We start from the raw sequence: 14,369 nt of genomic DNA, 5'->3' as shown, positions 1-14,369 counted from the left end.
AAGTGCATCGATCGCTGCAAAACATACATCTACTCACACACTAACACAAGCACACACACACACGAAAGATGCATGCACACCAGGCCAATGCATACTGCAGGCCCACAATACCCGCGGGGGCTCACCACCGTGGCTTGGTGGCGCAAGGTAGCACCGCTGGCCGCTGATCACTCCCTTTCTTACCCTTATCCGTAACGGAAATGGCGGCAGTAATGGCAGTCGAATTATGTGAGCCGTGATAAAAAAAAAAACAATATCGAATGTGCGACAGGCTAATGGACGAAAAAGGTGCGGGCTTAAAAGAGAGGACAAAAAAGTACTTTTTGAGCATACATAGAAAAAAAAACTCGTATATTAAAACGTAAACCTTTCCACACCATGCACGCAGAGCCCTTCCCTTGGTTGTTACGTTTCTGTGTCTCGTTCTAGCTCGATTCGCTGTCTCTTGTTCACTCCGTTCGTTTCTAGTGCTCTGCGAGGGTTCCCCCCCTCCCCACACCCATATCCAGTTTTGTTTTGATTCCACCGCACAGGGATTGGGTTTGGGGGTGGTCGTTTAGGCGTCTCGAATGAACATACGCTCCATAAACATGAGCACCGGGCGTAATCATCAATCGGGTGTGTGTTTGCTGCACATTCGCGCATTGTGGCCACCGGAAAGGGGAATGGCGGCAGCGGGTCGGCGACAAAGCGGAACATTATTTCGGAAAGAATTTTTGTTCATCAATTTTTTTCCGGCCGGAATTTTTCGAATAAACCCACACGCACATGAGTATTGATTAATGAAAAGCGAGCTTTACATCAACGAAATAACTAAAAGGTTTGCCCAATAAGACTGTTTTGATTCTCCGAAATTATCGATTCTCCTATAGCTTTCACAGCATTTCTGACGAACCTTGAACAAACGGGTTGCAATTTCAACTCTTGCTTAGATACAATTCGCACAAACAAGTCAATAGGTGACGTCTTTTCCTTGCACAAGCTACCTGCCGTGTGCACACATCAGCGCCAGCAGACGTCATAGTTTGTGTGAGCGGGCTGTTTATTTGATTAGCAACACCAAACCACAACCTTTCCCAATACGAATTGGGCTGGTAGAACGACGGGTGCAGGGAAAGAACGTAACACGGACCCACCCAAAAGTTATGAAACATTAGTATTTCGGTGGCCTTAAACGGCGTGCTACAAGGCGGGCTTTGCGCCCTCCCAAAACGGAAACGAAGTAAATAACGATGGAGGCGCATGGTTGTCTATCATTTCCGCTGGAAGGAAAATGCTGGCAAGAGGACGGGTGAGGAAGATGTCTACGGCGGTGCTGCGTTGGCGTAAGATGACTGGGCGAAGTGGAACAATTGGCATACGGCTGGATAGTTTCTTCTGCACTCTCAAATGCAGCGAAACGGATGGCTAAAGCAAGGATTGGCAGCGAACTTATCGCAGAAAAGCTATTATTAATAACATATTCGTATGTTTTGCTACGATTCCTTTTTGCGCTTCGCGTATTCCTTTCCCCAGTGGAAGCAGGAAGCAGTTTTGTAAAACGTGATAGGACCTCGTAATGCACCCTCACTCACCCTGTTGGTGGGTGTGGGTTCCACGCTGTTACAAGGAAGGCAAAAGGCTCTTACATAAAGCCTCCAAATGTCGGTACCGTTTAACGCATACTCGCATGTAAATATAAAAACATAAATATCTGCTGCACCAGTCAGTCAGTGCCGATCTGGGAAACTGGCCAGAATGCGAAGGCACACATTTCATCGTACGTATGGCCAGTGCGAGCAGCATGGCCCATACATGCAGCGCTCCGTTACAGCGATAGACAGGGAACAGTGCCACACGCCACACTATCGCTGGAGGGGCTAGCGCAACAAAACGCTAATGTCTCCAATCTTATCCGCCACTGTGCCACTGGCGGCCCATCTGAGCTAGCCATTGTACAGCGAGCCAGAAACAAAAGCAGCAGTGAAGCCATTCTAAATGCAGCTTATTTTTATTCGCTTTAAAATGTCATTTTCTGCATTATTGACACAGTTTTCATTCTGTTCGCTGTGCACGGTGGTAACAGCGCCTTGCCTTCGGATAGCAAAAGAGTGTATGAAACTGCAATACTGTCAAGCCACGGTGAGCGAGAAGCAATAATACCATTAGCCGTTAAATGGCTACCACTCGATGTTGTTTGAGGTGGTGGTGGTGGTGGTGGTGCAAAAATCGGCAGGTGTATGTATGTGTGGGCTTATGGATGGAACAGAGTATAACTCCATACAGTCTGTTTTATTTTTGGGCGAGACCACTATAAGCCTGTTTTATTTCGTAACTCCTTGACAGCTTCTTCTCGGCTAATGTAAAAAAAATGTTTCACACTTTCACAGCAAGCTTGCGCCTGATGTGTGTAAAATGATAGCTGTTGAAAGCAAATAAAAGACAAACTAATCAATTCCTAATGCATTGACTGCAACAAACATCATTGTTGACTACCTTGAGCGAGAGCTGCAAAGCGCACAATAAATTATCAATGCTTGATAAATGTTAGATTGTTTTTAATTTATTCTGCTGTGAAGTCACGCTCGCTCTAACAAAAACGATAAAAATGCAAGGTTAGCAGCAAAACAACGATCATTGTGTTGTGCAAAACGCGAGCTCTGACTGGCTGGTTGGCTGGCTGGCGGCGCTCCATCCGAAATCGACTCATTTCGATCCCAACAAAGACTCGTGCGAAAGGTGGTGGCAACAGCAACAGACAAAAAAAAAGCGAAGAAAAACAGACAGCTAACAGCACACGGGTAGGGAAGGAAGATGATTCACACGTATGTGTCACAATGAGATGATCGGCGGCGGTAACGGTAGCTGGCGACAACAATCGCCAAATGGCCATTGAGCGTAGACGGCGAAGGGCGACTTTGTGATCGTTGAAGCACAAATGCCCTTTGTCTATGCCGTCGTTTACCAGTTCGCTCGCTGATGTTTCCGCCGTTTCCGCAAGGGTTATAATATTTTTGACACCTTTCTGGACGATCCCTTGAGTGGAAATGATGGAACGGAAGTGGGGGAAACGGCACACGATGCATGTGACAGGGAATTATGTACAATTATTATCTGTATTTTTTCAACCCGCACCTAGCGTGTAAATGTTTGTTTTGAAAACATACGTGTGTATGTGTGGCGGTGCACATTTTTGTATTGCGCTATTGCATTCCCGGCTCTGGCTGCGAAGAAAAAAATCGATATTTAACTCTTTTGGTCAGAGTTTGCGTTTCGGCGGTCGATGTCGGGCGTTCATTTTTCCAGTGGTGTCGTTTTTTTTCCTCTCTCCTTTGCTATATCTTATGTATCTGATCAACACACAATCATGCGTACTGTGACATGCAAGGGTATGCGTTGTATCGTGTGTCGTGTTCAAAAATCAACATAATTTATTCATTTCGCGTCACTTTTTTTGTTGTTCTGCACACTTCAACTGTAGATGAGCAAACTGGTTCGAGTTTATCATGGTATCTAAAATAAAGTAAAGTTGTTTATCACCTCTAGGACCAGAAACGAGGGAGCATTTATTTTATCGTTTTTCAAGCTATAAATTTGAATTTCCATCGAGAAATATAATTTGAGAAAATAATTCAAATCAATAAGCATGATTCAAAATGCATAGTTTATAGCATAGCAAAAGTTTTCGGAGAGTTACGATAACCATAAATTAGGTGTTGTTAGTGTAAACTTCCGCTTCAATAGCCACAACAACCAAAAGCATACAGTAACAGCGTTTCGAATCGTTCAGTTAAAGCTCAACATACAAAACCAAACACAAAAGGAGCAAAGAAATCCATTGCGTCCTTGCCAAGGCCATGTGCAGCGGTCGAAGTAGAGACAAATTTTATCTAGTTTATTTTTCGGTGCACGGGTTCAACGATTTGTATTCGGCCCAGTGCGGCTTTGTTTGCCTTTTTGCATTTGCTCGCAAGGTCGAGGACGCCATTTGGTTTTTTCGTTTTTTAGACCCAGGCGCAGGAACATTTTGCAGCCGGGAAAAATAAAAACGCGAATCCCCAAACACACCAAAACCAAAATCCCGACGCCCCGTGGCAGTGTTGGTGTGCCCAGCCCCGTCACATGTACATCTATGTGTTAGTTATTTCAGACCTGATTGAAAAAAGGCAACCGAAGAAGAAGAAAAAAACGGAAAGAGAAGCGAGAGTGGGGAGCGAGATCTGGATGTTGATTTACATAAAAATGTAGAGCCCACAGGTCTCGGTGGTGGCCACCCAATGAAGGGTTGAAAGGTTTGGTTCAAAAATCGACATAATGTTAAATACTCGAAACAGTCACACACATACACATGCCCGTAATAGGCACTGGCACTTGCACATAAAAGTAAGTCTAGCTGTGAGGGTGTTAATGTGGGCGCATATTTTTACTACACCGAAACCAAACGAAAATAAAATGCATCATCGAATATTTTGCGAAAAAGAGCGACGCAAAAAAGAAGTATCCGCATTCCGGCTGCAGCACGCCCGTGCAACCAATAAAACCATTACAATAAACCTCACGCACACATTTATATTCTCATTAACCCATCATCATCAGTATCAGCAGCAGCATCATCATCATCATCGTCATAGTCGGCGTCGCTGTAGTTACCATGGAAGTTAGTCCTAGCCGAGCACATTCAATTCAGCGCTCGAACAGTATTGGGGAACGATAGGGATGGAATGCATGCTCTATGAAATGCAGCCCGTCTGCAGCAGAAAAAAAAGGGGAAACAGAACGGTTCGAAAAAAAAACCTTCATCCCGTAGCGTTAAAAATGAATTTTTAATCGGTGGTGATGGCTGATGGTAAAGAAACCTAGGGAGCAGCGAGACGGACAAACAAGGGGGAGGGGGGCGCAACAAAGCTGAAAAATATACATAGATGAGAGTGAGACACAGAGAGCGAGCCAAACATGCAGGGAATAGCATAGCGGAATAAAGTACATTTTTAGGGATTCGGGAAAAACTGGACAGAGAGAGAGAGAGAGGTGTGTGCAAAAATTCGATGGTGGTCGCGAGGGGAGAAAAAATATTTTATTTTCGTATAACCGTACAGAAACCAGCGGCGTACAACGTGGTGGGAGGTGTGTGAGTGGGTTTTTTTTTATTTCTTCCGTACATACATGCGCGATTGCAACATGTTCAATTTTTGTACATAAATCCATCCATTTGCATATTCACCCACACATACACACAAACAGACCCAAACTCACAAAACCTGCGTATTTTGTTGCCGTCGCTATTGCTTATACAATAGTTCCGAACGTAAGGGATTTTATATTCCATACTTTATCATTACAGTATTTCTCATTCAATCGCTAAAAAAGTGAACATAAAGTTGTTTAAATGCTTGACTAATGTTTTGAAGATAATTTGAACGTTTCAATAAATTTTGGATTTCATTTGACTGAATGAGCACCAGCTGCACTCGTCGTAAGGGCAAGAAAGTATAATAGTTTGTTATCACAGTCTCATATTTCAGGGAAAACGAATAGCACAGAATACTTATGCAACGTTAGCATCACAGCATTCCACATCCACGATACAGATACAGCAGCGCAAATGTTTATTCGCATAACAGGGTGTGTAGACGGAAGCCAGGGATTGGATTCAACAAACCCAAAAAACAAAGCATCTCCAAATATCCTACCCCTCCGCCCTATCGACAGACCGACAAGTGGAAGAAACAGGATATTATTCGGTCGAGTCGAGACATACTTCAATCTCAAAGGAAGGGGAGAGTTGTAATAATGCTTGGATGTTCGTTTTTGGTGTTGTTTCATTTCCTTTATATCTTTGTTTGTGGCCAAAAACTGCGACGACTTACTGGTCGCAGTGAATGAGGCGACAAAACGAGCTTCCTGCAGCATGTCTCAGCGCTGAAATCAACAAAGAAAAAATGGAAGGCATTACCGTGCATCACCCGTACCCCACTGGCTTGCGACCATGACCTACCCCAAATACGTGTAAGCGAACAAACACTCTACAGGCGTGGTTGTCTTTTGCGGCCGTCATCTTCTCAGCTCGATTACAGCCGAATCCAGTCGAGTCAATATTTGTGTCAAAAGCAAGAAGGAAGAAAAAAACGCGCCAGCGTTCACACAGGCATTCAGTCAGAAAATAAACAAAAATAAACGCAGACTCCGTCCACTGCGTAGCTTACGGCTCATAAAAAATTGGACCACAGGACGGTGGAGGAAGGCAAGGGAGAACCTTCCCTTCCTCCGCGTAACCAGATAGTGCGCTCCCAATAAAAAGAACACCCAAAAACCTTTCGTTATCGTTGCGTCGCGAACCCGTGCATCATCATTACACTCAGCCGATACGCGAGCTGTCCGTCTGGCCCTGAAAGTAGGACAAGGGGAAGGTACAATAAAACGAAATAGAAGAGAGAAAAAAAATGCAATCGCAAGCCCCGAATAAAAAGCCGTCCTTTCACGGTCTCGGTCGGCACACCGCAAGCACACCACCGAGTGCAAATTTGGCGTGAGCATCAGATATACATGCGCAAGCACCCAGCAGACCAGGAAGCGGTTTCGTCGTGTGCTGTGTCTCGCAAGTGGAATCGCTCACCGGCCTACGCACCCGAGATTGCCGTCCCGAAATTGGGGGGTTTTGGGCAAAAACACAGCACGAGGTTCTCACCCTCGCAGCGACCACAAACGCAGCGAGCGACCGGCAAACCGCGCTTGGTGCTTGGCTCTCACTGCAACAAGCACATGCCGTAGTAGGCAGCGGAACTTCGGCAAGATTCGGCCGGCATGCAATATTTCGGCTGCAGTTTCGCATACGTGTGTGCAGGCAGCGACGCTGGGGACGCGCCAAAATGTGCCGAAATCGAATCGAATTTCTCCTGATCCTCTGTGCTGCTGTGGCATGGACTCTGAGTGTGTGTGTGTGTGTGTGTGTGTGTGTGTGTGTGTGTGTGTGTGTGTGTGTGTGTGTGTGTGTGTGTGTGTGTGTGTGTGTGTGTGTGTGTGTGTGTGAGCTGCAAACGAGCGGCAGGCCGTCCGACGGGACGGCAAGACCTTGAGCCCGAGTGTCGCTTTGTTTATCTCGAACGGTCGAACGGATCGTGTTCCGCGGTCCCTCGTCCCGCCTGCAATCCCGACCCGACTCGTGCTTTCTCTTTTGCGTGCATGTGAAATTGCACCCATTTCGCTGACATGCATTTTCGGTAAGATGCAACCGAAATGAGGCCACGGCGTGGCGGTTCTCGCGTCATCGAGAGCATTTTTGTTTCTTTTTGCGATGCGCCGAAGTGATTCACATGAAAGCGAAAGTGATATGATCTTTCTTGCATCGCGAGGGAAGGGGGGTTGTGGGTGGCTTTTCTTTGTTGTGTGGAATTTTTGGAATACACTCGACGGATCGTATGGCTCGTGAGTATTGATTGCTTTCTACATAAATGTATGGCCCTTGCAATGACAAGAGCGTTTCCTTCAATGGAGCGTAGGCTACTGTGGAGTAATACGCTTAATGAGGTGGGTATATCAAGCTGGACGTAATACAGAAGTAATTTGCGATATTTTAAGTACGTTTGATCAATTTACCCTACGGGAATGAGTATGTAATATGGGAAAACAATTAAATGCTGTTTAAACTTATCCAAAAACATCGAACATTCCTCAACAATCACCCTCTGAGGGCGAGTAAATACAACAAACAAAGCAGTGGAATATATTTGTCTGTAATGAGAACTTCACAAACAAAGGCAAAAACGTGGTGCCAAAAAATGGGCCGTTTTACCACTCGCAAAGTGTCGACAAACGAACAAAAAAACCTATGCCCTATTTAAGCGCGTGCGACCGATTCACGCGACAATGAAGGGGCAACGATGAGTCGCACTTAGAAAAATGCGTCCCAGCTCACGTTCGACCCGCCGCGTGTACCCGATTCCTCCCCGTTGCCAGCGTGATTCGTGTGCACACTGTACCCCGCACGCTTGCAAAGCCCACCGCGTTCGATAGCAAACAAGGGAGTTGAATTGCAGCGGGCAGCCCTCACAACAAGGTTGACAGATAAACTCGAGGTGGAAAAAGGGGGAAAAGACACTAAGTATTATGCTTTAAGTGTCTTAGTATAAAAAACTACTCATTTGTATGTTGTTTTAAATTGACCTTTGACTGTAAGTGATACCACTTCCACATGAAGAGGTTGTAAATAGTGTTTCAATCCAAAACCAACCGTCTAAATGATGGTTCTGAAAATGTATCATACAACAAGATATTTCACTATAACAAGCAAAAGAGATAACTGGGGTAGTGCTAAGAACAATACAACACAACCAATGGCAACGTTCTTCTTGTCGAGGGACTCCAACACAAGGCACAATTGTACAAACTATCAGAAAAAGTTCTGCATCAACATGGCGCAGGCGAATCAGCGGTTACACGTGCCGAGGACGTGACCAATTCAGATGCACGGTGGGCTCAACAAAGGCCAAAGAGTGCGGGTGACTATCGTGTGGCATATGTGACTTGATAAGCGAAAACTTGGTGCCTAATGTGCCCGATCTGAAGTTCCGGATGGTGCTTAACTCACGTCGTCGGCTCACCCTTCTGACGTTGGCAACACATTGGCTGCCATTTTAGCTATGACGCTGTGCTGCGATGCAATGTGGGGCCAATATTTTGTTTTGTTTGATGCCAAAATGATTGCTAGTTGGCTCGGCTGTATGGCCTCCCTCTCGCTCAAGGAAGTGCAACCGGTTCGGGAGCTGAATGCAACCTGAGCGCAGCCGTAGGTAGGGTGTATCGATCGTTAATGATCTCGAATTCTTGGTCGGTGGTGGAGTTGCTATCTCATTCTGTTCTGCGCTATCCGTGCCACCGACGGCGCTGGCCATGCTCGCGCACAACTCACTTCACAAAAACGGCACTGCACGACAGTGCTGCTGCTGGGGGAGTATCTAGTGACCGCTCGTTAGGCGCTAATTACGCACGTTCGAGTGCCCACTGGTACGATCGCCGTTTGCGCTTGGGGTCGCCATATTGCGCCCCCCCCCCCCCCAACAACGATCGATGATCGAGGAACTGAAACGATGAAGGACATCGGGCAGCACGTTAGGGCAGCGCAGTTAGGCGCAATGGCAGGGTAATGGCGAAAAACTTGAACTTAATGCACTACGGCAAGGGGAGGGGGGAGGGGGAAGGGAAATAGGTACGGAGCGCAGCAGGTAAAACCACTTCGAGGTCTCTCTACCAGCGATGGTGGAATTTCAAGTTTAGATTTATTTAAATTTATCGAATTAAGCTCGCAGCAGCAGCTTGGGTTTGAGGGTTCAGCGGGGGTTTTTTGATGTGTGGTTGGTGTGTTATTTGCGGCGTTATTTCTAGCCACTGTGTGGGGCCAGTGCGGAGTAGGGATGAAGGGCAGCTACGAATCAACGCAGAGCGTGAAGCGAAGCAGCAGGAGCTGTCTTGTGGCCGCAGGGCAGAAGGGCTTGAGCACGAGGGGGAGGGGAGGCAAACGTTAAAAATGGTCGTTTCGAGGGTTTGGCCTTTGGGGGCACACGATTTGAATCTTGAATTGGCGTATGTGGATACTGCGTGTAGAGGCACTGTCGGTATCTGAGGTGGGGATGAAGGGGGTCACTGCTTGCACCGAACCCGTTTTAGAACCGTTCTGAGCGCGGGAAATGGAAGGCACTCGGTTTTGGTTCGCTTGCGAACAAGCCTTCGTCCGGTTTGGTTCTCTGCATCGTACATGGTGTGATCGGTGGCATTGAGCGCTCACATGTCATAACCTATTTTCCAGCATTTTGTTCTTAAACCGTGGCATAGCCTCGATCAACCGTAATGAAGCTCAATTAAACGCTGAACTGCTGTTCGCTGTTCGAATGGGAAGTACGAAAACTATGCATTGGTGACGATCGCTCTTTGGCAAAACTTTGGGCGCTGAGGTAAGCAGCGTTCGTTAATGGTTATTTAAATAATTCAATATGAAGCGCCGCGTATGAAAGCTGGCATTTCTCTGGCCTGTGGCACGGTGCAGTGCAGTGGAGTTAGATCTATGCGATCAATCAAAATCTCATTAAAATCGTCCGCTTGGTGGCTCATTAAGGTCAAGATTGCGCTGTGGAACCGTCCATCGGTTGAGTCATTCCGGTCAAGTTTGTTAGCCGTATCCGGTTCTCTATATATGAAATGCGACCATTTTTAAGGTACGATACGAAAAAGGTGGGCCTTAAAAATGGAGAGTTTTCTAATTAAAAGAAGATTTTTATTCGTACCTTGGTTGGCGTAAAGAGTTAAATCACTTCGCATGTTATTGGCATTCAAAGTACTACATTCGAAAATATAACATGCAACGTTCTTGCACGTTCGTTGCTTATTCTTCAAAATCCCGCATTCAATCTCTCAAACAGGCTAACCAATAACGAGGGTTCGGGATCCGGTTTTTCAATGCACCTCTCGGTAGGTTCTTTTTTTTACCAAGCCGACAAGTGCTTGCCTCATCCCCATAGGTTACTCGTGATGCATTAGAAAACACAGCTGCAGCTCGAAAATGCATTATCGCTTTGTCCTAGTCTAACGCATCGTTGTCCCCGGGTGTGGGGCTGCTTGGGCTGCTCGGCTGTGCGTAGAGCTGCTTTTTCTAAATCTATTTCCATCCCCACCCCCTAACCGACGACGTCGACGGGACACGAAGCAAATCAGTTGTTTCCGTCCCGGTTTGGCACACGTTTCTACCAAACTGATGTGTGCATGTGTTCGGTGCAGCTGCCAAGCGAGCCAACTTTTCTAAGCACAGTTCAACTGTTGCATCAATTTCACACACGCACGCATACTAGTACACATTTTGAGGTGTTTTTATTTCGGCAACTAACGCTGCCAAAACGGGTACATCGATGCACTCACTCGGTAACTGCAACGAGCATACACTCTACTACCCCGCATCAGGGCATCGAGGCTGAGCGTATGATCAGCACTGCATGGGAAGACGACGATTAGAATGGGGACGGCTGCACGCCCAGTGAGCTGCATACACTCACGCGTACGGGACCCATCGAGCGGTTCCCATTCCAAAATTTCCAATTTTTGATGCATCGGGCAACCGACAACTACTACTTCTGCTCCAACAACAAGGGCCGCTGTGTGGATGTGTGTTTGTGCAGTTTGGTGAGAGGAAGCATTTTCTAAACGCACTCCCCTTGATGCCGTCCGGATTGGTCGAGGGGCAGGAGAAGGTTGACGTAAAATGTGCTCTACATGCTTCAGCTCTTCGCAACGATGCGACTAAGCACGTGCCATTGCCGGGTTCGGCCGGGCAGTTCATCGTCATCGCTGGTCGTGAGCGGTGAATTTCACCCGACCCGTCTGTCGGCTGGACACCGCCAAACAGTGCACTGACTGCATGTTGACTGTTTTCACTTAAAAAGGTAAACCAGTAGTTGGAGAAGATGACCGACTGCTCGCTACCACTGATCTGCCTCTGCTTCTCAAGGCTATCTGCCGGAGGTCTAGGAAAGGTGCGAAGCACTCGAAGGAAGTGGGATGTTGCACCAGTTGCATTTACTGCTTCGCCCCGACAAGCCAGCAAATCGATACAATCGGAGCAGCGAGCAGCGCGTTCAAGAAAATGCACCACCGACGCTTTGCTGTCTGGACCGACGGCGTCTGGAAAACTCGTCGTGAGATTGTTGCTCCAATTCCCTCCGGTGCGGTGGCACACAAACACACATAGCCGCACACAGTCACCTCCGCCGAGACCGTGACGTATTTATAAAGGTGCATCGGAGCATCGTGTCCTCGGCGCCACGAACCCTCGACCCTTCTTCCTCGCGTGTGGGTCGTTGTCGTGGGGGGATGGTGTGCCGACCTTCACGGAAAACCATTACCATTCGTCGCGTGAAAGCCGGTTTGTGTATGTGCTGTTGTTGTTGTTGCTGCTGCTGTAGTTGCGCTGTGATTATGCAACTGCAACTGACTCGGCAGTGAACGCGCGCGCGGGCAGTAGCAGCATCAGAGACAGAGCAGATTTTCCTTACACTTTCCGCACGTTGTGCTGCCGCCGCGGGAAACCGTGCCACCATGTGCACGGGATCGACCGACGATACGACTAGTCTCGCGTGGTTGTTCGATGCCGATTTGCTGCGCTTTTCCTCCATTTCCTCTGTTTTGCGGCAGTGGCGCTGGAGCGCGCAGGACGGTGATGCATATCTTACGATGCATCTTAAGACCCGGTGAGTCGCGTGGTACGTTTCATTCACAAATCGCCCTGAAACCGTCTTCTTGCAGCGAGTACGTTGGCTCGCCTTGGCATGATTGTTCAATGGTCGCAGCGAATCTTCAATGGATTAGTCTGCACAAGCGGACGATTAGTTTCATGGTGTAAAATCATCAGCTGGTGGTTAATGAAATTGAGCAGGTTAGAATGTAGCAAACACTCTGCACGCGTGCAGTAGCCGTCCTTTCCGTTTCTCTTGTGCTGTGGCAAATGTATAGTTTGCCGTTTTGCATTAAAGGCTCCTTTTTTGTACGTAAAATCACTTTTCAAGTAATATTGGGCAATCGGTTGGGTCACTAGCGTCCATTAATATGATACGATGTCCGAGCTGGGAATGATGTAAGAATCAGTCTAGGTACAACCAGTTGCAAAACCGGATGGAACAGGAGTCATATTTAAGGTGAAAGCAAAAAAATAAAGCCCGCTTGATGCAATCCCAATTGCAGTCTACATTTGTGTCCTATAGACACGTCCAAGTATTACTCCATACAACCTTTCCCTATTTCTTGATTTTCGTTTGAGCATTTTGTGCAAATTATGTAGCGTTTTATTGCTATCAAAACGCAAAACCCTCCCCCTTGGAAAACAGTCGAGGTGTTTTAGTTTTCTTTAGTTTACCGCGTGATGGTTTTATTTAGTTTTTTGGCCGACTTCTGGCAGTACGATCGGGCGACTTTTTGCGCGTCACAAATTTATATTTCATCATACGCAAACCCGTCAGTAGTGTTTCTTGCTCTTTGCTGCACCCTCTTTTTGCTTCATATTCGATTCATTTTTGATGTCGTCTGCCTAATGTTTGTCTTTCGACTGCAGTAGTTGCAAGCGAGAAAGAACCGGCAAGAAAGAGGGAGGAGCTTCTGAAAGCTTCGATTTTTTCGAAAATAGCAGCTTAAAAGCTATTGCGGAAGAATGAAAAAAAACAGCCTACCAGACAGAAGAGTGGCTAAACTATGTGGCTTTATTTTTTCTAGTTTTCACTTCCAACGTTGCAACACTTTGTCATGAAACAGCCATTGTGGTTAATGTAAAATCAAACAGGAAATTGATTGTTTCCAAAGTAACAAAATATAGCGCACGAATTAAATGCTTTGTGTTGTTCAGTTATACTATAAACCCAAATACAGTAGCATCAGTAGAAATAAAATATTCTTTGTCTACTGATCTACAATCTGCTGGTACTAAAAAGTATCTTGTGGATCAAATTTTGTATTTTACCGTATTCGTATATGGCAGGAAAGATGCAAACGGAAAGAAGCAATGAATTTTTTACCTTTCGAAATAAAATAAAAACTACAATACATTTTTCTATTCTGTACTTTATCAGATTGATTTTGCACATATAATCGCATATAGAAACAGAATCATTTATAGTCTTCAACACAGTTAAAAAGATTTTTTTTTATTCAGAAATACATTTCCTTCTCGCAATCATGGAAGAACACCTTATCCAGGGTGTACTCGATGCAGATATTATTCGATCCTAGTCCTTCTCGAATGGTCAAATTTTTCGTAGCGGGGGTTGAGATCGTGCAATTCGTCGTCATCTGATATCATTGATAAAGAAAATGTATAATATGAATAATAATTCATATCAACAAATCAATTAGATTATTCACGACTCTTCATTGTTTTTAAACTGTGATCAGCAAGCTATACGTCTTGTACCGTTTGTAGGGCGGCCCCGTGGTACAGTCGTCAACTCGCATGACTTAACAACATGACCATCGTCGGTTTGAGCCTCATATAGACCGTCCCCCAGTAGCAAGGACTGAATATACGGCTGCGTGGCAATAAGTAACAAAAGCCTTATAGGCCGGCATGTGATGTGTTAAACATCTTTGCAAAGTAAGCTAGCAAAACCATGTGATGTGTTAAACATCTTTGCAAAGAGCTAGCAAAAGTTGGCTTAAAAATCAATCAAAATCAAAATCAATTTGAATGTAACTCGTGTAGTTAATTATTTACAATACAACAGATGTTAGTAATACATGCTTATTTGTCTGTCTGCTTGAATTGAACAAACTACTCTTGTACTCTTACCGAGAGATCTGTGTCTAATTATCACAAAATGTTACCAAGACTAAAATTAATATGTACAGGTAGAAAAATAAAGTATTAG

At 45.8% G+C, this 14,369-nt stretch overlaps 1 protein-coding gene across 13 annotated transcripts in view; it reads right to left on the bottom strand.

Moving 5' to 3' along the window:
• The window catches only part of LOC120907331 (mushroom body large-type Kenyon cell-specific protein 1-like), a 112,817-nt gene that overhangs the window by 52,693 nt on the left and 45,755 nt on the right, over positions 1-14,369 (bottom strand). The gene's annotated exons all lie outside the window — the stretch shown is intronic.

The sequence above is a fragment of the Anopheles arabiensis genome, chromosome 2 (assembly GCF_016920715.1).
Source record: "Anopheles arabiensis isolate DONGOLA chromosome 2, AaraD3, whole genome shotgun sequence".
NCBI lineage: Eukaryota > Metazoa > Arthropoda > Insecta > Diptera > Culicidae > Anopheles > Anopheles arabiensis.
Note: the sequence above shows the minus strand (reverse complement) of the source record. Positions and strands in the feature narration are given on the sequence as shown.